Source organism: Trachurus japonicus, chromosome 20 (assembly GCF_045865225.1).
Source record: "Trachurus japonicus isolate A0001 chromosome 20, Traja_1.0".
NCBI lineage: Eukaryota > Metazoa > Chordata > Actinopteri > Carangiformes > Carangidae > Trachurus > Trachurus japonicus.
The window spans coordinates 11,450,040-11,456,678 of NC_140926.1; the positions used below are offsets into that span (position 1 = coordinate 11,450,040).

Here is a 6,639-nt window from a genome sequence, read left to right on the forward strand (position 1 = left end):
TTATTTACATCATGTCAGAAATAGCTATTCAGCTGATTCCAGGTGACACGCAGCCTATTTTGAAAATAATGAAAAAATAAATATCTTACATTATATAAAGTCAATCTTTGCTATGTTGGCTTGGACGACAATATCTATAATGTCTGTCATATAGCCTAACTTAAATTATATTAATTTATTATAATAAATATTGTATTTAGTAGGCACCCTAAATGGCGAGAGGGTCGGTGTTTCCCTCCGCGCACAGGGGCAGCTGTTCCTCGCTCTGCCTGCCGGTGAAAAGCAGCTTCCTGCCGGCTGCTGCTGCTGCTGCTGCGGCCGCTGCCAGGAGCTCGACTTCCCCTCACATCGTGCTCGGCTCAGCGGGACTACGGCTACGAACTGAGCACGACGGGTGAGTCGTCCTACAAACCGAGCAGCCTAAGTAGTTTAGCGACTATATCACGGGCTTAAAGTGCATTTAATACGCATTTCCTACCACTATTTACCACTTATTTTCACACACACACTCTCACTGTGGACCCGCCATATTTTCCCTGCTGCCGGTGTGTGAGGACGGCAGGCGGTTAGGGTCTTTTTCAGTTCCACATTTTTGCCTTTGCAATACAGCACTTGTGCCTAAATTAGGATATTTAAATCACCGTTTTCTTTCTATATGTTATACAAATGCATCTCGACTTGAAATGAACCTCGTTTTTTATTTTTTGCAACGTTTTAAAAACTTAGGTTAATTACTTTCCCTGCCAGTTGTGTAACAGTGTAGCTTACAGTGTTCCTGTTGGTTTCAAAGTTGTAACTAGGCTACATTTTCCTCATGATGCGCCCATCAGACAAGGATTTGCCAACACCATGCTATAGCTGTGTGTTGTTGTTGCTGTTGCTGGATGGTTTATTCAGGACCCAGCTTGATGAAGGCTCATTTTACTCAGTCCACATGTAAAAGCCTCAATCAGAGGCAGAGCCCTGGATCAAAGTCAGTTAAGTGAGTAATTGAACTTTGTGGTTAGAAAGGTTATAGTCTCGGCTGACATGTTGCCAGAAAAATCTGCGGGCTCCCCTGTGTCCCTCAGCTCCCACAAGTTGACTCTCTCTCTCTCTCTCTCTCTCTCTCTCTCTCTCTCTCTCTCTCTCTCTCTCTGCAGTCAATGGAGAGGAGAGGCTCTGCAATAGGTGCAGAAATGTCATTGATCCACTAATGATATTCCTCCTTTCTCCTTCTTCTTCCTCCTGCAACATCTTAAAGTCCACACGTTCACTCTCATTTTTGCTCATTTGCTTTGGCTCCAGGAGCAGTGAAGGGGAGGGGTAAGGCAGGCAAGGCTTTGAAGCCCAAAGTGGAGTTGTTACTCAAGAAAAAAAAAGAGAAAAAGAAATAGGCTATATAATTGTTTTCTTTCAGCACAGTTCTAGTCCGTGGGAAATAGAGACATTTAAACTCAAGGTCAGTCTGATAACTGCAACAGACGTAAATAATAACAGCTGAACATAAGATGTTTTTTTCCCCTTCCTGATTCTTTTTATGACAATGTTATAAAAAAGGACCTAAGAGGATGTTTTGTGAAACGTTGCTGACATGATGTGAAAGCAAACTCAATGCTTCGGTTTACACTTTTGAGTGGCTACCAATCATTATTTTCTTCAACACCTCTGCACGTTCAGACAAAAGCCCTGAAAACTACACTTCTATGTGGACTTGACCTGAGCCTTGTTCACCGAGATATCTGTGAATATTAGAAATAATATCCATGTAGTATATTGTCAACATTGTGTTAAACAAGTTGGTGCTATATACTCATACTTGTCACTTAAACAGCAGAGCCCCCATAGGAAAGACTTCAATGCAGGCAGATAGATAGATAGATAGATAGATAGATAGATAGATAGATAGATAGATAGATAGATAGATAGATAGATAGATAGATAGATAGATAGATAGATAGATAGATAGATAAGAAAAATCTAAAATTGTACCAAATACTATGCATAATGATTTTTATGTAGAATTAATTGATAACAAAAATGAAATAGTGTCTGAAGATATAAAAAATATGAATTATACTGCTCTCTCATGGTGTCTGAACAGGCTTTCAGGCAGGGCAGTAGTGAAAAGAGAAAGGGAGACAGACATAGAGGCAGGCAGGCAGGCGTCCACTGCAGCCCAAATTAAAACGCTTTATAATCAGGCAGGGTGAAGGACGGCCCTGAGGCTTCTCAGTTTCCTCGTACAGGGGGTCTTAGCAGAGGATCAACTTTCATGCAAGCACTCCCAAAGAAGGATGTTTCTTTGTTGTATCAAGACCGGTCTCCACAGCTTCTCGCTCCTTTCTCTGTGAAAGAGATGATATGAGGAAATGTAATTATGAAACATGCAAGGTCCTTTACACAGAGACACTCAAGGCCTCTCACGCTGTGAAAGAAAAGACCGCTGGTTATAAACATCATTTGTACAGTTACAGTGCGGATTGACCATGGGTGTGCTGGTGCAGGGGGCTGCTATGGCCACGCACATAATAAATACACAATATGTCCTGCTCTGTTTCTCCTCCTTCCACTTTTTCCCCCCGCCTCCCATAAATGCAGAGTTAATTGAAGATGAAGATGCCGAGTTGTGAGCACAGATTCATTGTTTGGTGATACAAAATGTAGCTGATGTGCGCAGAAACGCGCTCTGGGAGAGGCCAGCGTTGGTTTGTGTGGAATGAATACAATGTTGGACACAAAAGGAGCACGGCAGAAAGAAAAGTGTCAATCTCCACCTGACTCAGAGCCCATTACGGGGTGAGGAGACAGAGATGTGTGTGTTTGCGATTGTCTATGCGGGAGAGGTAGAGAGAAAGACAGGGGAGAGGGAGAGAGAGAGGGAGGGAGAGAGGGAGGGAGAGAGACACCCAAAGATGTATAAAGTGCACACATCCATTCACTGTCATGATTAGCAGCCATTATCAACAGCTCGAGCTGGTTGCCAATCAGACTGAATTATTCTGCAGTGAATCGACTAGCAGGCAGTTGACCAATGACTGTTTCCTTTACGCAGAAACAAACACCAACTCTGCTCAGTCTGATTTCATTTCCTACCCTTTCTGTCATTCCTTTCATTGATTGGCTCCTGTGCTTTCAACTAGAACCTCTCTTTTATCAATCCCACCCGCCTTTATTTCTATTGCTGTCTTTCTTTCCTCGCTGGTTTTTCCTTTGTCCGCAGCATCCAGCTTGTCCCTTTTATTTTTGTGCTCATTGCTGAGCAGTGATGAAATCTGGAGTCCCTTTGGCAACAGGCGATCTGTGTGCATGCATGTACGTGCATGAGCGTGTGTGTGTGTGTGTGTAGTTTTCAGGGCAGGGCAGTGCAAGTAGCAGTCTGATCCATACTAATGTTCATTGATAGGAAAATCAATGGTGCATTGATCCTAGTCTTGGCTCTGAGAGGGGGTGGGGGCGTGGGGAGGGGGGGGGGGGGGGTGTAGGATGCAAGTGTGAAGACCGGTGGAAGAGCAACAGAGAGAAGAAGAAATGGAGAATGAAAAGCAGAGGAAGGAAAGGATTAGGCAGATGAGGATCAGTAAAGGGGAAAGAAACGGGTTCAACCCACTGCAGGCCTCAGACGGAGATGAGACTCCAGCTCTGTAGTGGCTGCGTTTGGGTGGGTGGTTGGTTGGTTGGGGGGGTAACTATATGTGTGAACAACCTGTCGTGGCCTAACTATTTTCTTTTCTCTCTCTGTCTCGCAGAACTGCTCTTGAGAGTAGATGAACAAGCTTCAAATGGAACCTGAGAAGAAGAAAAAAAAGAGGAGAGGAGAGGAGGAGGGGAGGGAGAAAATCAATTTTCCCAGACAGAGGCAGGCTGGTCTAATGGAGGTCTAAAAGAAGAGGAGGAGGAGAGGACATATTTTCCTCTGATTACCTCCTGTAGCCTCTCTGGCAAACCTTCAAAGCTAGCATCGCTACAGCGGCCTTGCTCATCCGACCTTTTCCGAAAAAGTATGGAGTCTAGTTGCTTCTTTCACTCGGCGGCAATCAGGCATCGAGGTGGACAAAGCACCATGGAGCTTTTAGAGAAAAAAAAAAATCCCAACATGCTAAATTACCGACTGCACGGAAATGGCAAGCAAACAAAATGACATGATGGACATGAAGGACCAAAAAGCAAACTGTGTCGTCATGAGCAGAAATGAACATTTTTCTCTTTACTTTGTATTCACATCAACAATGGAGGAACATTTTAAAGGCACATCCGAGCTAATTGCCTCTTTTACAATCTCTGCCCTGCCCTTTTGTAGAAGTTATGTAACCTGCTGTTAGAGCTCAGAGGGAGAAAATGAGCTGGATTAAATGGATAAAGGTTTCCATTTGGCTAAGATGAATCATTTCTAAAGTATAAAGGAAGGAAATTTGTCATTAGTGTCTCTGCCAAATGAAGAGAGATATGTGGAGGTCCCCTTGCTTGTGATTCTGGGGCTCATGCGGCCTGTTTGATGTCATATGACCTATGTCGCTATGTTCAATTTCCTGCAACAGACTTGATTATTATGAATTGGTGAGTGAAGTGGACCTTCAGCGCAATGCAGAAAACGCAGGCACTTATTTGTTCCAGATCTGGCCGAGTGAATTTTGAAATGTTGTTTATGGTTCTCGACATCAAGTGAAATGTTTACGCGACGGTAAAAGATTTGCTTGTCAGTTCTCAAACCAAAGCCGGAGAGAAGGAGCAATCAATCGAGTAGTTTTTCTTGTATATGTGCACTGTGTTAAAAGTTATCAAAAACAAGGCTGATATAAAAAAAAATAAAAAATAAAAAATGGTGCGGGTAGGACCGACTCCAAAACCACAAGACTCCTCCAGCTCTCACTGTACGTCTGCTTCTGCAGCGTTGTGATGTGCTCATTAAACTTGTGAATGTTCACCAAGCTGTTAAACAACATTTGAATGAACTTTTCCTTCCCTCTGGAACACTTACTGTACAAATACAGTGGCTCTTTCCCAGGAAAAGGAAACTAGTGAAAAGCTGAGAAGGGTTTGAAAAGCTATTAAATGTTGCTGAAGGAGAGAGAGAGCTCGTAACACACTGTCTGTCTGTCTGTCTGTCTGTCTGTCTGTCTGTCTGTCTGTTACTGTTTTTCTGTCACTCCCTCCCTGTCTCGTTGGTTCTTTGTGTTTTTCTGTCTCTCGGCCTGTGAGGTGAAAGTGGCTTCCATGGTAACGGCACACTCTGTTTATGCCACGATGTCTCACTTCATCACAAGCTGTTGATGGCTTTGATTTGCATGCGTGCCTGTGTGTGTGAGTGTGTGTGTGTTTGTGTGTCTACCTCCCACCCCCAACGCCCCCCCATTCTGCGAAATACCCAACCTTAAACACACAAACACACACACACACACACACACACACACTATACAGGTGTTTGTTTGTGAGACAAGGACAGGTTAAAACTCCTAATCCACCAACATTTGACTGATCAGATCAAATTCTTCCAAGAAATAAAGAGAAATGTCAAAATTCTCTGATGTTTCTGTGTCACATATCAGTTGTTTTTGTTGCTTCAATATAAGAAACTCAACACACAACCGAGGAATCACACTGACGAGCTGCAAACACACCACCACGTGCATCCGTCTTGTGCAAACTGCCATATGGAGTTGAACTTTCAAAAAACCTCCAACGAAACCATAAAAAAAAGGAAATTGGCACTTTAGCTGTTAAGATTTAAAAAATGTAAATTTAATCATACTAATTTCCTCGTCCTGCGAGCTGATCCTGTACACTTAACCACTTAAATTAGCAGCAGAAACAATGATTATGACTTCTTTTCACCAAAACCAGTCGCCCCCAATTAGTGGAATAGGGGAGGGAGCGGAGGGAAGGGGATATGGGGAGGGGGTGAGAGCGGTGGAAGGAGGGAGGGAGGGCCTGGCTAGCCGGACCCCCTGCAGGGCAGAAAGGGGGGAAAAATGGATTCCATACCAGGAAATCCATTAGGGCAGGGAACGGTGTGGAGCTGGCAGCACAGAGCGGCCGCCGTGTTTTTAAAAATTCCTCATTAGGTGTAATTTCTAAATTACGATCAGCATGGGCAGAATGAGAAGGCGAGGATCTGACCAACTCATCAGGATAATCAGGGTAATAGCATGATTCGGCGTGAGTGTGGTTTGAAGCAGCAGAGATGAAAACCAAAGAGAGCAGAGGAGGATGGTGGGTGAATTTTAATGCTGCTGCTGCTGCTGGACACTGACTTTGGGATGTTTTTTTTTTTTTTTTGCTGCTTTGTTTTTTAATCCTTTTTTTTTTTTTTTACACAACTAACTGATCTAGATAATTGCTGTGGGGGTTGGGTGGCTAAAGCAACAAGCTAATAGGAAGCAGGAGTCCTGTGTCTCTCCTGATATTTCCCTGCTCTCGCCTCCACAGCTGAGTGAGACGGAGATGGAAAAAATTGGCCAAAGTGAAGCACGTATAGAGAGAGAGAAAGAGGGAGAGAGACAGAGAGGAACTGTAGGGAAGGGAGGAAGAAGAGGGACAGAGAAGAGGGTGGAGAGGAGAGAGAGAGAGAGAGGAAAGAGAGGGAGAGCTGAGGGGCCTCTGTAAGGGAGAGGGGACGGGAAATTTCAGGAGGGGAGGGGGGAGCGAGGAAGGGAGGAGAAG

General features: G+C 44.0%; 1 long non-coding RNA gene across 1 annotated transcript; it reads left to right on the forward strand.

Annotated features, from left to right (window-relative positions):
- The first annotated feature begins 211 nt into the window (after positions 1-211).
- Positions 212-4,051, forward strand: LOC146966483 (uncharacterized). Its single transcript, XR_015034493.1, has 2 exons — positions 212-394; positions 3,729-4,051. It is a non-coding gene; the product is annotated as an uncharacterized LOC146966483 (long non-coding RNA).
- The last annotated feature ends 2,588 nt before the right edge of the window (positions 4,052-6,639 follow it).